Source organism: Canis aureus, chromosome 22, assembly GCF_053574225.1.
Source record: "Canis aureus isolate CA01 chromosome 22, VMU_Caureus_v.1.0, whole genome shotgun sequence".
In the NCBI taxonomy this organism is placed as follows: Eukaryota; Metazoa; Chordata; class Mammalia; order Carnivora; family Canidae; genus Canis; species Canis aureus.
Window position 1 is genome coordinate 30,284,985 of NC_135632.1, and position 17,514 is coordinate 30,302,498.

The 17,514-nt window shown below is 33.6% G+C and overlaps 1 long non-coding RNA gene across 1 annotated transcript in view; it reads left to right on the forward strand.

The window, feature by feature from the left end:
• The first annotated feature begins 8,523 nt into the window (after positions 1-8,523).
• LOC144293977 (uncharacterized) overlaps positions 8,524-17,514 on the forward strand; it is a 35,745-nt gene continuing 26,754 nt past the window's right edge. The window contains exon 1 of the long non-coding RNA XR_013361332.1: positions 8,524-8,721. This is a non-coding gene — a long non-coding RNA (uncharacterized LOC144293977). The remainder of the gene's footprint in view (positions 8,722-17,514) is intronic.

Sequence of the window (17,514 nt, forward strand, 5' to 3'; positions counted from 1 at the left end):
GAGGGAGAGCATACCTTCAAAATAGTGTTCAAACCTATCTTTCTATCAGGATCATTGCTTAAAAAGATTCCCAAATCTCACCTTTGCTACTTTCTTCTTTTGAAGGCCTACTGTTGCTGACTGGGAAGTTTGCCATCAGCATGTACAGTCTCAGCACTCAGAAATAAGTAGCATCTTTCTAAATATTGCAGGTACATTTGATGAAGCGTGGGTGTTTGTTTCATCTTTGGCATGTGCTGACTTTCATCTGCTTCTCTCTCCTGAGGCAGAGGGATGCCTATAGCCTATAAAGCACAGGCACATTGTGGACACCCTGATAAATATTAAATGATGATGATGGTAATCACAGAGCAGAGCCCTGTCTTTGCAGCTGTATAATTCCTCCCTTACATTATGTGCCTCCTCAGACAGCTGTCACATCCTCACTTTCAGAGGCAGAGATTCCTTGCCAAATTAAAGCTTGAGAGGAGCACATTACAACCCCATGTCATTGTGGGAGTGAGAGATGTGAATGCCTATCGCCATCCACGTCTCTCAGAGACACATCTACTTGATAAATACTGTCTCAAGAGCCAATTCAGATCTACTGCCTGGCCTATTCAATCAATTGTACGGATGTCTGATCCAGAGAGTTTATATGATACCCAAACTACGGGTCAATTCTAGGGGGAAAGAAAGCCCAGCCCATCTGAGACTTTTTAGCACATTTTAGTTAGTTGTATTAATTGAATAATCAGGCATTTAGCTAAAAATGTTCAGCTAAAACATTTTTAGATGTGCTATTTAATGAATTTATTTATTGAGGGGCTGAGAAGATATTACAATCAATATCAACATTGATATTAAGGAATATTACTGAGACTTATAATTTTACTTGGAACTGTACTAAGTACTTTTCATGCATTTTCTTGCTTAATATTCAAGTAAAGACCCTCAAAAGTAGCTACTAATACTGGACTTTTGTACACTTGGAAGATCAGGACCAAGAAAATGTAAGCAGTTGGCTTTGGGTCACAAGTAAGTAAGAGGAGTTCAATTCAGTTCCTCATGACTCTATAGTTTTCATAACCTTCTTGGGAATACTTTTTAGAATGGAATGAACACCTTAACACTAATATCCATTCACTTATATATTTTTAAAATGTATACTAAGTATCTTTTGTTCAAAGTCTAACAAGAAATAAGCATAGTCAAAAGGAAAAATTTCAAATTTGTGTGCTTCAAGCTAGCAATTCTACCTCTTATAACCATTTTTAAAGTGGCAATTCTATTCAAATTTACAATAAAACTTACAGATAAGAAAATGCCCATGTCCAATAATAAAAGGATGTTTTAAAACTGCAGGATGGGATATTCTTCAACCATTAAAATGTGGTATTATAAAGACTAATAGACTCAAAATGTTGACTATACAACAGAAAATAAGAAAAAGAACATTTCTGTATAAACTGGCTGACTACATGATAAAAAAAAATAGGAAATGAGACTAAAAACATACAGCAAAATGTGTGGTAAGCTGTTAAGATTATGGGTGTTTTTCCCTTTTGTTTAGTAATTTCTAAAAATGTGTTATGTTAATTTTATAATAAGAAACATTTAAAAAAGAGATCCACTATAAAATCAGATCAGATTCTTTGTTCTAAATGATGGTAATATTAAATTATAATAACAAAAGTTTAAATTAATCATGTATATATATTTTCTTTCTAAAATAGCTGATTAATTCAGCAAAAAGAAGAGTCATGATTTATCAAGAGTTTTTAAAAAACTACTTTGCTAAATTTTGCATAACATATTTTCTTTGATCACACATTTCCAACTCTATGCTTACTACAAAATTATTTTTTTAAAGAGAGAATTTTAGGAACTTTAATTATTATTTATGCAATTTCTGATTTACATAGTTTACTGGTGCCTTACATTTTAATTAACTCATCATCACTAACACATTGAAATTATATTTTAGACCACTAATTGAAAGAAGTTGTCAATTTCTGCACTTAGTCATGCAGCTATAAATTTCATTGTCTCCTTCATGAGATTAAGGAGTGTCCAATTAAGACAATGATTTTAATCCATGAATTCATGAGGCATTTCCTAAGCTTTTCTTGGTTTCTACTAAATTGCGTAATAAACTAGATTGTAAAGGCAAGCCACATCATGAAGAAAAATAATTATCGCCTTGTCTTGAGAATGGAAACCTATTCATATAAAAGCTTCCCATAATGGGAAGTGAGGAGTGCCTGTTGTGAATCCTTGCCCTTCAGAGTCAGGCCTCCAGATAAGTGTCCTAAAAGTTAATAGGGCAAACAACAGGGAGTATAGGAAGGTCTTTGTGAGGAAAGTAGGCTTTTAAAATTCCATCTTGGTTGTAAGTAATTTTTTTTAAAGAATATCTTATTCTATCTTTAAATGGTTCCAACTTCTGATATTAACTACCATCTAAAACAATATTTACCTTAAGCTTTTTAGACTAGAGATACTTACTTAAGCATTTAGACTATGCAAGAAAGTACTTAAACTGGAAAAATAAATTATATTCTTGACTTCTGAGGATTAGATGAGCTCCTTCTATTTGTCTACCCATCTATCTATCTATCCATCTGTCTACTTGTATTTTCCTCTGGGTGTTCTGTTATTCTCCCCATTTATATATTGAAAACAAACATATTTCTTCTTTATGTACCAAAAATCATAATGGTTTGTGTAATAGGAATCATTCATCTTCAACCTTCAAGCTACTAATTTCTTAAAAAAAAATCTTTTGAAAATATTTGCATTGATTCATTTGCTCAACTGCAAATTCCAAAACAAAGATTCAAATTTATTTCAATTGCTTCCTCTCATAATCCTTACAGTATTCATAGAAAGAGGTACTGCCTTTTGAGAATAGTTTTGTGGGAAAAATATTCTTGCTTTGCCATTCTGAGGTTTGACTATTAGCATAAATATTGCTATGAAAAAATTAATAGAGGCTGAATGCTTTATAAACATAGTGGATGGATTTATCATTCTATTCAGCGATGATAGTTTATACTACCCCATTGCTGATTTAAAATGCGATGGTTGAGATGTAGGCAAAGACAAAATTGAGTTATATCAAGGTGCTGTGTGTCACTGTGCTAGCCAGGGTATCTAATGTAATTTGTCTGTTATAGGTTTATGAAACATTCCATCTGGCACAATATGCCTCTAAGACAGAAGGTGTTGGCATATTAAAGATGCAAGCATCTCACATATGACTATTTACCCATTTATTATTTCAGTAGAAAGAAGACAACCTTTAGAAAACAGTGAAGAGATTAGCAAACACAGACACTTGATTCAGATATAAATTTGAGGATTCCTACATTCACAATACATCAAGATATTTTAATAGGAAATGGGATTTTGTTTTGAAGCTAAAAGCAAATCCCAGAGACTTTTTTTTCCTTTTTTTTTTAATGGAAATGGTACTTTTTACTTAGCCGGGCTGGTTTTTGTTTTAAGAGAAAGGGATTTTTAAAACAAAAATTGCAGCATCATAACAAGATATGTTAGCAGAGCAAATTTTCAGGCAGAGTCCGAGAAAGAAAAACACTCCATTATAGATCTCTCTCATTAAAAACAAAAGAACCACTTGATGGCCCTTGATTACATTTCATGGATCTTTTAACAAATTGCAGTGAATACTACCTTACTATGCATCCCTGTGGTCAATTAACTTGGCACTTTTTTTTTTAAATAATAACTTCCAGAGTGATAATATATGAAACTGAAAGGAGGGAATGCTGGCATTCAATTGAAAGAGAGGAGTTAAATGTCCTATTTTACATACTGGGAATAATGGGCCTGTTGAAACTAAAAGGACATTCATATTCTCAATGATATTGATTTTGTAATTATCATTATTTGAAAAAATGCTGTACACAGGCTAGGAGATACCTAGCCTGGCACCTCACACACATCATTTCATTTAATCCTCAAGACAAATCTTATGAGGATGTTGCTATTATTCCATTTTTTCTCTGAGGAAACTGAAGTTAAAAGAAGTTAAGCAATTACTAAAGTTTGGCTTCATCTTGGGAATGCCTGGACTCCAAATCCTATGTTCTTTCCATTGATATTCCCTGACATGGAATATTCTAGGAAGAAGTCACACTACGGGAGTATTTTGATAATTCACAATTAAAACTATTCTAAATCCTGTAGAAGCTCAGGGGTTTCCCTGAGTAGATTATTCCATCTTACTTCCCTGAGGTGAGATTTGAAGAACTCAAACACAATCCAGCTGAGAGGCAGCCCAGCAGATCTGCACTTCCTGCAGATCCTCTTCAGCCTGAACCTCAATGTCTCCCTAACCTGGATGTTGCACTTCCAGGTCTTTTTATAACATAAAACAAAACATATGCCATGTTGCCTTCCTTTTCCCCTCTGCCAAAGTGCTATTCCTTTTAAGCATTTCTGTTGTTGAAAAACCCTTGTCTGATAAGAAACTTGCCCTCTCCTTCCTTTTTGGTTTTTCATGTCTTTTTTTGCTATCAACTCCTGCCATTTCTGACCCACTCCATTTCAAAGAATGATTGCTGCTTTTTCAGACCTACACCAGAAAGGAAATGCTCTTAATTTCAGTTTTCTAAGTGCTTTCTTTTCCTCATAGGTCCTTCCTCGACATTCTGCTTTCTGTAGCACACAAGGTCTCATTCCATAAGAAGAAGAATAAAAATACACAATTAGAATTGTACTTCTTATGCACTATTGCTTTAATCTACTTCTCCAATAATAATTTCAACTGCTTCTCAAATCAAATGAAAATTCCATGTCAGGGCCTTTCAATTTCTTCAAGGATTAACTAATTAACCCATCCCTCTATACTGGCTGCCTTCGTATCTCCACATATGAATTGTTTGATCTTCTACAAGATAAGCTCTACCTGCCTTTTCTCTTCATGAACAATATGTATATATTTATGTATATGCACACATATACCTACATACCATGAATGTCTCTCTCTATATATGTATATATATGTTTTTCATTATGGTATAATACTGTTTCTAATATAGGTATTCCTGGTTTGAAATCCTTATTACTATCAGCTTCAATGGTAGCATTAGGTAACACATATTTAAGTACATACTGTATTGGGTGCTTTATAGACATTTATCAGGTAATTATTAAAGTAACCCCAGGAGAAAGAAATGACAGTAAAAGAACCAAAGGTGAGACTTTTAAATAATTAGTAAGGATAAGAGTAAGTCCATGACCATGTTGTTTGCCATTATTAAAAAAAAAAAATAGGTTCAAGAAAATCTGCTAATAAATTCAAATTCAAAATCTTAATTTTAGAAATGCATATACTTATTAAACAACCACCCTGTTCACAATAAAAGACATTCCATCGCCTCAGAAAGTTCCCCACCAGCCAATCTCCATAAACATCTAATATCATAGATTGTTTTACCTTCTATTGAGTTTTATATTGGTTGAGACATACAATATGCACTGTTTTACATCTGACTTCTTTCTCCTAATGTTTTTGAGATTCATCCATTTTTTTCATACATCATTTGTTCATTCTCTTTATTGCTGAGGAGAGGTCCATTGTATGAATATACCACAATTTCTTTATTCATTCACTTGTTGATGGATATTTGGATTTTTTCAGTTATTTCATATTACTAAAAACTTTTATGGACATAGATTTTCCTCATTGAATTAAAAAATGACCTGGAAAAGTTAATTTACTCCTTAACTTTCTTCCCACCAGGAATTCAGGTTTAATTTCTCTTTTTTGAGCTATCTTTTGCTAGATTGCAGTTACCATGAGTAAAAGAATCGTATCCTTTTACTGACCTTCCTCTGCTGTCCAGCACATGACACAGATAAGATCTTCCGGTAAGTATTAGATGAATTAAACTTTTCGAATAGCTGTTTAAGGCAGCTTCTCCAAGAATCCTCTTTTGATACACAAAACCAACCTCTTTGCACTCATGAACATCCTTCCATAGTCTATCCTTTCTCTGATTTTTGTTTGAGGTTCTCTGGGTTTGCATGTTTCTTTTGACCTCTTTAGATATCCTGGTTTGTATCTCCTTTGTGGCTCTCCACAGGGACCATCATCTGGTTGTTGCCCCCTAAATATGAGTGGCTGCTTCATCAGCCTGATCCCAAATATAATACACACACACACACACACACCAGGAACTCTAGGGTGAAATTTCACCTCAGGGAAGAAGCCTGGGATAAATAAATCTTCATTCAGATTCATCTCTTTGTGGAATTATCTCCATGAAGGAAGAGGATAAAATATGAAGAAGCAGGAAAAAAGTTCAGAACCCTCACTCTTAACACTGAGCAAAAGCAGTATAAATCAGAAGATACTGTAGTATCCCAAACTAACCACTAATATATACATCTTTGATTCTCAAAGGCTTATCTTATAAGAATCGCAAGATAAGCCTGCAAAAAAATCTTCCAACAAATTGAAATATAAAACTTACCAAGTTATGAGAATGAAAGTTAACCTTCCTGTTCTCTAATAGTGGCACAGTATGATAGAAATGATTAAGTCTTAAACCACACAAAGAGTACTTAAATTTTAGTGTGCAAAAGAACCTGAAGATGTGTAGAAAATTCAGATTCCCAAGCCTTATGTTCAAGTATTCTAATTAAGTAACTCTGGCATAGTAACTGCATTTTAAATAAATGTACCCAGTGACTCGTAGGCTGACGTTTAAGCTTTTGCTACTCAAACTGCGGTCCTTGGACCAGCAGCATCAGCCTCATCTATGAGCCGTGTTAGAAATGCAATATCTTGGGGCCCTCTCTAGACCTAAAAGCTCAGAATCTACATTTTAAGAAAATTTCCAGATGATTCTGATGCCTTTTGTAATTTGAAAAGTACTGCTGCAAGTACACTACATACTGTAAGAGATATTGGATGCACAAACCAACTAGTGATGGTGATCCTGCTGACTCTTTGTTGGTTATTTTTCCCTAGAAGATTCTAATTGGATGATAGCACAATATAAAAACAACAACAAACAACATTTAGCGTTTGTTAAGCACTCACAATGTGCCAAGCTCACACTGTATGGTTCCCATGATACTTTTATTTCATCATTGTAATAACTGGGAAGCATTGCAGACTATAGGAAAGAGCACATCCTTGGGGACTGGACAGGCCTGGGTTTGAATCTTCATTTTTGTTTTTTACCTGCTAAGAACATAATGTTGGCATGCTTTGTAATGTCTCTAATCATTAGCATGGCTTGTTTGGAAACAATGTTTCCATTGCAGAATTTGGTGAGAAGTAAAAGAATGCCTATAAATGACTTAGTGCATGGCAAGTGGTTAATTCTCTAAGTTTTGGACCTAAATAAAATGTACATGCACACCTCATTTTCTTGCCCTCCATGCAATTCTTATTTGATATAATTCCATTTGCTCTTTTAATAATTTACTTCAAATATAAATATATTTATTTTCATCATAGTGCATCCTTTTTTCACATGTTCTGGGTGAATTTTTTTTCTTACTCCATCAAAGAACATTATATCATTCTGTCATGACTTCAGAGTGTTAGAGAGAATGAAAGATAACTTGACAAAATAATTCTGAGAACACAACACTGTGACTGGACTATAATAATATTATTCAGCACTAACTTAGCAGGTGTTCCCATCTTCAGAAAGGCGCCTTCCAAACTACACAGGGTCAGAGTCTCTTTTCTTTAACTTTCTGCAGCAAGGATTCATGAGTGGAAAAGTTAGCGACAGAACTGTACTGATATCTTTAGATATGAATACTATTAAGAAGTTGAATCTGAATCAGTGCATAAAGAAACATGTAAATAATTAAATTATTTCCTAGTAGTACTATGAAATTTGTATGATCACCTGCCCTTGTTCTTATAGGAAACCAAGTCATATTTCTATAATCTGGGGCTTTGTTCATACATCTGTTGTTGAAACTATTTGTTTCAACTAAGAGACTGTAACTTGTATGTTTTTCTGTAGCAAGTAACACCCTGCCTAATACAGAAAAGGTCCTCAAGAGGTATTTGTTGAAATGAACTAAACAGGAAGACAGGCTATAGGAATTGAGATTTCCTGACCCAAAAAAGAAAAAAGTGATATTAAAATATATGATTCCTCTCTATCATTTAAAAATATGCCATTAATTTTAACTATTAATATTGAAGGATTATTTCTTCAAACTCTACTAAGGACAAAATGGTTTACTATTACACATAGAAGGATTTTCATAAATAAGCACCTCCTGACCAAAACATGTGAAACAATAGAACACATTGACTAAAGAGATAGAGAAACTTGGTTTAGAGTTAAAAGAAAAATAAAAACATAAACATACGTATACACGTACATATAAACATATGTAAAGATGGTTTAGGTAGAGTGTAATATTTTCTGGAGAAAAATGAAATAACTGATTTCTTTTTAAATAATAGTAATATACATGCTAAAGTAATTAAATATATAAAATAATATGTGCCCTCCCCCCATGGTTATACCACCAGAGACAGCCACTGGGCCAAGTTCTATCTTCATTGTATCTAGTTACACACTATGAAATTCCAAATTCTATTCATGGCCCAATTCCTTTTTGTCTTCATGATGGTCAGGTCTTACTCATGATATGATCTCTGCCATTGTTTATGACATATGGTATTGGTTTATTATAAATTTGAAAATTAGTGATCTGTGGGCCATGCTCAACGTATGTATGAATTATTTTTCTAATCAAAATATTTTAATATTAGTAGTCTTTTTATTCTCAGTAAATTTTAGTAAATTTTACCTGTAAATCTAGTATTGCTTTAATCTATTTCAGAAACTAGTAATATATTTGACAACATATTAGGGTGAACAGATCTTCAGAGACAAAAATAATTTAACTTTAATTCAGCATTTCCTATGCAATAATTTAATTCATTCATCCATTTAAAAATATTTATTCATTGTTTACCATCTGAGGCAGTAGAAATACACCATAAAAAAGCAAACATAGACTACCCTTCTGGTGCTTACATTTTGAAAAGGTACATAGTCATTAATTATTTAAGTACTCAGTTCCTTATAATATTTTTAATAACTGCTGTAAGAAAGTCATGTAACAGTGACCTAGGCATGTTTTGAGTTAGAGTTGAGAGAGAAATCAAGGAGACTTCTTGAAGTGGTTTAGTTGAGCTCAGAAGGGTAAATAGAGGATCTTTAGAGTAATAAGGGAGAGAAGAATCACATTAAGGAACATCTTGTATGTGTGCACAGGCCCTGATGTGGGTAAAAGCAAGTCCCAATCAAGGAATTGAATGAAGGCCAGGATAACTGGCAAAGAGAAAGTATGTAGAAACATAGTTGAAGGAGAGGGTCTACGAGGCAGATTATGTGAGAGCAGAGAGGACATAAATGACATAAAGCAATTGAAGGATGTTATGCCGGAGACTTACATGTTATATCAGATTTTCATCTTCCTTTGCTTACTCTAGTTGCTTTGAGTGGGGGAATTTCATGTCTGTTTACATGACAAACTAATTATCAATTATCAATACAAAGTCCGTCCTGATTCAGGGGAGCAAATTGCCTGAAAACTTATTTAATTTTAAGCTGTGTTTGAGTTTATGAGAAAGAAAGAGACTTTCTCCAATGCTGAAAATAATAAATGCAAAAAGAAACCCCACACAAATAAATACAAATCTGTTAGAGAAAATCAAACCAAAAACCCCATTTGTCCTTAAAGACATAGGCCAATCCCTATGGGTCCTGAAGTTGACTTTTGGAGGTCTATGGTCAATTTATACAAGGGGGTGGGAAATCATCAGAATCCCCTTTATAAAGCTAGGACACTTGAAGAGTGAACTAGAAAAAAAAAATCACAACTCAGATACATTTGAGGCATAGTCATCTCTCTTGGCTTTAGATCTGGGGGTTCAGAAAGGCAATTCTCCCTATGAGAATCTCTAAGATACCCAAGTATGTGACTGAAATTCACACTGGCAGGTTTTTCCAGAGCTCATCTGGGATATGGGTTACGGTCAGTCTCTAGAAGAATATGTTGTGTAGTTGGGATTTATTTTCCAAGAATGTAGGGCACTGTGGCATAGCAAAACAAAGAGTTAAGGCCAAGTACAGATACCTGTGATTTTTGTCTGTAAGCATGGCTTAGGGGGAGTGAGGGGTGATTGAATAGATTCCTTTCACTACCTAAAAAACTCAAATTGAAATCTGGGTTGTAATTCTCCCATGGCCTTCTAGAAGCATTCACACCTCCTTTATAGAAAAATTGCACTCAAATCTTAGGCAGAAAAAAAAAAAATTACTTCAGGCAACATTCCTTGGGACCTGAAATCACAATGAAAAAAAAAATTGCTAACCACTTGGAGAAATGAGCCACCTGAGGGAGAGTCAGCAAAAACAATAAACTGAAGAATCAGAAAAATATTTACTGCAGATTTTGGAATTATCAGGTGCAAAGTATACAATATTTGTGTTTCATGTGTTTAAAAAATTGAAACAAAAGTGATGGAGCAAGGCTTCCAATGCAAACAAATAAATAAAACTTTCTTAATCTAAAAAAGTCTCTACAAAAAGAAATAGTAAAACTAACATATGCAATGTTGAAAACAAAATCATTCTCTGAAAGTAATTTTTTTAAAAAGACTAAGATGCCCATGTCCACTTAACTATATTCAACATTTTACTGTATATCTTAGCCTGTTCAATAAGAAAAGAAAAGGACATATAAATCTATAAAGCTTGGAAAGGAAGAAGCAAAACTGTTATTTGCAAATAATGTGCTCGTTACTATTGTAAACCCAAATGAACTACAGATAAAGTATTTGAATTAGTACAAGAGTTTAGAAAGTTTGTTAAACACCAAATCAGTATAAAAATCAATTGCCATCTAAATTACCAAAATCCACAAAATGAAACTCAAAAATGCCATTTATAGTAGCATAACAAAAATGAAAGATTGTAAGAATGAACATAGCAAAAGACATATGTGACATTTAGCTAAAATTCGCACAACTTTACAGATATATTAAAATATATAAATATATAAATATTTAAAAAATATTGTTTTGCAGTAGGCAAACCCAATATAGTAAAATTGTCAGTTTTTCTCAAATTAATCTGTAGATTTGATAAAATTTGCAAAGCAAATTCTCACTAGTATATTTCAAAGAACTTGACAAGCTTATTCTAGATTTATGGAGTAGAAAAGAGCTAAGCAAAGTCAATCAAGACATTGATGAAGAATGATCAGGTAATATTTTTAATACTAATTAAAATAGTATTGGCACAAAATTGATCAAAGGGACAGAGAGAAACCAGAAACAGACTCGCACATGGAAACCTGAGGTGGCCAGTAATGAAAATCAGTGAGAAATACTAAAATATTTTTAAAAATAATGCTGGAACATTTATTTTTTAAAATTGAAGTGTAGGGTAGCCCCGGTGGCTCAGGGGTTTAGCGCTGCCTTTGGCCCAGGGCGTGATCCTGGAGACCCAGGATTGAGTCCCACGTCGGGCTCCCTGCATGGAGCCTGCTTCTCCGTCTGTCTGTCTGTCTCTCTGTCTCAAATAAATAAATAAATAAATAAATAAATAAATAAAATCTAAAAAATAATAATAATAAATTGAAGTGTAGTTAACATGCCCTATTATTTTAGTTTCAGGTATACAACATTGCATCAACATTTATACACATAATGAAGTGATCACCACAATAAATCTAGCTATCGTCTATCACCATATAAAATTGTTTAAATATTATTAACTGTATTCTCTTTGCTATACATTGCATCCCTATATCTAATTTATTTTGTACCTGGAATTTTGTACCTTTTAATCTCCTTACCCTATTTCACCGCTTTTCCTACCTCCCACCCTCTGGCAACCACCAGATTGTTACCTATTAGCTATGAGTCTGTTCTGTTTTTTGTTTGTTTCGTTTTTTTAAATTCCACATATAAGTGAATTCGTATAGTTATTAGTTCATAACAATTTATTATTTATAGGGAAGAAATTAAAGAAGAAATTAAGTATATTCCTAATATATGGAAAAAGTTAATTTCAGCTTAATCAAAGACAAACATAAAAAGGTAAAAATTTTAAACTTCTTAGAATAGAATATAGAATAATTTTGTTCAAGTTTGAATATTATAGGATTTACTAAGCAACACATAAAAAGCCATAAAGGACCCAAAGGGAAATATTGAGAAGATGGACTATAATAAAATTATGAATGTTTGCTCATTAGTATTTAAAGAATATAAAGAAAATCCATGTAATGGAAGAAGACATTTATTAACTGACAAATTATTTCCACTCAGCAACAAATCCACCTTTTGTTGCCTTGCTTTCTGATACTGTATCTGGACTCTAGAAACATTTTTGTTTTGCACCTGGAACAAGATTAAGCTTTGTTAGTCCAGGGCACTGGAGGGACACTACAGGAGGAAGTGACTTCTTTTCTTGGTTCTAGTGTGCTTTTCTCAGTACTTGGCTGATATGGAGGACACTCATTTACATTCACCTGCAATGGAGTTTCATTGGTTCTCCAGAGGGTAGTTTCCCAGAGAGTTTTAGTGGTGCCCCTAAAAATAGCTTTTCAGTGTTTCACACTAGTGCTATACCTGGATGTTGCCTGCCTTCCAGCCCTATCTGGTAGCATCCAAACAAACTTCTCTACCGTTGGCTGGGCTAAGGCTACCTTTCCTTCAAAGTCTGCATCTCAACCATGGTAGGGGATGGGGAACATCTTCTAAACGTGTTCTTTCTTTAGTTTCTATATTAGAAGATGTAGAAGTAGTGGCTAGAAGTAATGGCTGCTTCTAAAATCTCCCATTCTGGAATTCTTTAGCATTCTCTTTATTCCTTAGTAGGTAATCTGCTATTGTTATTTAATAATTCTTTGTATTAAATTAACTCTATTCAATTTACTTGTGTTATTTCTATCTCCTGACTGAATCCTGACTGATACAAAGATCAAACCTCTTTCTGTGATGAGTGTCCTATAACATTCTTCAAGAATTACCTGACCTATCTCCACTTCTGTATTCATTTATATTCTAATTCCCTCTAATCAAAAGCTAACCTAGAATTTTGTTTGAATAGTTTTTGTTTTCTTTTTTTTCTTTAAGTGATCAGGTTTCGCACCTTTCAGATACAAAGACTATGACGATTTGTTCCAACCTTTGATGGCATGTAAATTACCTTTGAAGAGTCATTCAAGAAGGCAGAGTATCCACAGCTTTCACTGAATATGCATCTAGATCAGAAAGCTTCATGTTCTCTTTGAATAGGGAAAATAAATAGCAAAAGATAAATTTTAAAAAGCCAATATGTTTCGACAAATGATATATTCGTGTGCCATGGAGAATAAATGACTTCAATAATCATAAATGAATGCTGCTGGAATCACAATATTTTTTCCAAATCAGACTTTATTCTATGAGATAAGTAAACTACTTGTCATCCATTGATTTTTGCCTTCATTTGCTCTGTGTTTCTACTCATTGAAAATGAAAGGCACCCCATTTCTTTTACCTACATGATTAATGGCACATGCTAATCAAGTGTCTCTTTCTGCATAGTTCATTGCAAATGTGAGAAATATTGTCAGCAACTAAATGAACCTTTGGGAGTTGACGGATTTCTCCCAATTTTTGTGATTTTACCCAGCATCTGAATGGCAATTCTTTTTTTTAAGTAAGAGAAGAAAACTCTAAGATTCCGGTTTCCAATTCCCCCTAAAGTAGAAAATACACAATCTCAATAAAGTTGCTTCTGGAATATAACTGTTAAAATCTTTTGTCTTTATAAGATCTTATCAAAATACATTTAAAAAGAAATTTAATTGTTTCACTTATTATTGTTGCTCCACTTTCTGATTGAGCCCAATGTGAATAAGCTATATTTTATCCAACTGACTTCTTTTCTAAATTTATTGTAACATTCAAACAACAGAGGAATTTGTGGACAAATATAAAATTTTAATTTTGAAAACAGAATGAGACATTGAGGGTGTCGTTCAATTTTGTGAGTATGTCTAACTTGGAAGGTAAACATAGTTTTTTAAAAAATGAAGAGAACACGGAGCTCCTTTCTACTTGCTAGATGGAATGCTGCTTGATTCATGACTACTTTAATGAAGCCAATTTGATCTTTAGAAAAATTAACAGAACACATGCTTATTGGCTGATAATTTGGAATATTTTATTTATAGCTTATACTTACATGCAGAAATATTACTTGTTTTTACATGAATAAGAAGGACACACAAGCATATGCATATTTTTCTTAAGGATTATTAAAACTGTAAAAAAAAAGGCAAATCATTGGAATTCACATATGTCAAACGCTGGAATTGAAAGTAAATTGAAATCACAGGACCATGGGGCTTTGAGAGTCGTGAAGTTCGAGCCCCACCCTGGGTATGGAATTACTTAAAATTTTTGAAAAAAAACAAAAACAAAACAAAGAAAAAAATCCATACTTCATTACAAATTGTACTCCTAAAGCACTATGGTCTTGTGATTTCAATTTCCTAGAAAATTTGAATCTTGTGCTTGTCCTACAACTTTGAACCAGTTGGGTTAACCTGTTGGGTTTCAGCAACTGCAATTGTAAAACAGAGATAATGATATCAAAATTAGAATTATTGAGTGGACTGAATTAAATTATGCAATTAAACTACAGAGTTCAAATCTAATCACAAAATAAGTAACTTCCCTTTTCTACTATAGTCCAAGCATTCACAAAACCACAATCTGAAAATTGCTCCCAAAGAGCAAAGACCCGGGCCTAGGCAAGACCCGGGCCTTCCTTCCATCTAAGGAAAATTCATCAGTATGAGATTTTAATCATGCCCTGCCCTGCTATCCATCAATAGTTGGTGGTGAATTTTTAATCTCCATTTGTCTATGAGCTCTGACATAAGGAATTGGTGAACTGTATAAAAACATAGATCACTTCTGAATCTCACATATTTCTCTAATATTATTGAAGTATAATAAATATTGGGAGAAGCATAGATTGATGAATTTTCTAACACTGAACACGCTCATGTAACCATCACAAAGACCAGGAACAAACATTGTGAGAACCCCAGAAGACCCCATTTGCTCCCTTCCAGTCACTACTTCTTACCCTTACTCCAAGGAGACCATTATCATGGATTTTTAATGTCAGACATTAGTTTTGAGAATATGTTGAGTTTTTAAGTCACTTTTCTATTATTTAATCATTGATCATCTTTATTCAACAAATATCTGTTCAGTAGCTCTTAATAGCCCAGCAATTATACTGGCTATATGGTAATGAATGAAATAAAACTTAATCTCTGCCCTCATGGAGTTTATGATCTAGTAAGAGCTAGAAAATAATAAATAATAAGCAAATAATTAAAAACCCCTCTAATCTAACAATATGCACTTGGTGAACCAAAATCCAAACTTATTTCCTAAGAGAAAGATACCTGCAAATTACTATTGATCTACAGTTTACTATTGATCAACAGTTAACCATGTTTCCCACAAAAGACTTTGTATAAGGAATCACCATTCTATTCAGGATTCTATACTGAACTTAAAAGTTTCATGAACAATCAAGAAGAGGTTTTAATAAAATTGTAAAGAGAAGGGAGTGAAATGTAGGACTAGCTCATTTTTGTCCAGGCCATGATACCCAGTAATCCTCTATAGATACCAGCTCCATCAGAAATTGATAAGCATAGAAAATGGTGTGTTATACGAAGGTGTTTTGTCTTAAATAAATATGAGGCTTCTTACTGCCTTTAATATGTTAATGTTATTTCTGATTATCCAAGGGATTATAATATGTATCATTTTCCAAACATATTGAATCACAGAACAGCTTTTCTTCGTGAACCATCTTACTGAACAAGTTGCTAGGAGGAAGATAATGTCACATAATGGTTAGAAAAGGGTTTTGGTGTCTGACAATTATACATTCAAAAATGTCACATGGGGTCAGCCTGGGTGGCTCAGTGGTTTAGTGCCACCTTCAGCCCAGGTCCTGATCCTGGAGACCTGGGATCTAGTTCCACGTTGGGCACCCTGCGTGGAGCCTGCTTCTGCCTCTGCCTGTGTCTCTGCCTCTCTCTCTCTCTCTGTGTCTCTCTGTGTCTCTCATGAATAAATAAACCTTAAAAAAAAATCTCACATGGGACAAGGGACTTGACATTTCAGAGCTACGATCTTGTCTATAAAATAGAATTAACTATATATACTACATAGAATGGTTATCAAAATCAAATGAGATATCATATATAATGTATTTGTATATTCCTTGTGGCAAAGGAAACACATTTGTGTGTCTGTATGTGTTTGTAAAAATAAACAGATAACCAACAATAGTATGAAGATAGAACCTCCATTATAAGCAAAGAAGCCTGGGTTAACTCAGAAATCAACAAAACTTTTGCACAACGTAATTTGAGAAGCACAGGACTATGCTGTAGATTTCCTTCCCTTTTTTATTTATTTCAAACCTTTCCTCTCCCTTGGTTCTCATATCCTCACCCCAAGATGTGTCCTCTGTGACCTAATTCCTCTCCCTAGACAGCATCCAATGATGCCATGGCCTTTCAATCTTAACTGAAAATTAAGGTGCTCATTATCAATAAAATATTTACTGAGACTCTTAAAGAATGGCCCTAACTCAAGGATATATTCAATTTAAAAAACAATGCTTGAAGATACAAAGAATCTTAAAGATCCAACATAATGAAGCTCTAATGAAGAAAAGATAGGAAATCATTTTGGGGATTGATAGATCTTTTTATCTTTCCCATAGACCTTTGGGCTAGGATTATAAACATAGGCTTCTGCAAATGGGACATTCTTATTTAGCTTTTTAAAGGGAAGCCCCTGGCACAGTTCAAGAATGCAGATCAGATCAAGATCCCACTTTGTCCCCATCACCTATTTTTTTCCTAGTAGATAGGTTAGTTTTTACCGTCCTTGCTCTTATGCCCTCACCCATCATTCAAATCCTAAAACTCTCAAGAGAGTGAATATATCCAATTTTAGCACAGCATCTCTGACAGGTGAGCACCATCTATTATAAACATTAACTTTCTTTTCTCTTGAGAGCAGGGTATTTATTTAAAATGTCACACCCTCATAAACTATCTAATTTTTATGAGAAACAATGTTTATTCCAAAATGACAGCATATCCTTAAATAGGCTCAGATTATACCAGTCTTGTAGACTTTATGAATTTTAAATTACATGAGTAGAATACAATGTATAGACATTTTCATGTGTTTGGCTTTTTTTTTCTAGTTTAATATTCTTCTACTATGATTGCATGATAACATCAAATGTTGAAATGTTACTTATTGGAAATGGTAGATAATCACAAGGAAAGCTGTGGGAGTTGGCAAAATTCCTGAATATGAATAATAATGCTTGCTATTTTTATAAATATAGCACCTTTTTTCTCAAAAAACTCAAATTACTTTAATGGTGTTATTCTACTGTA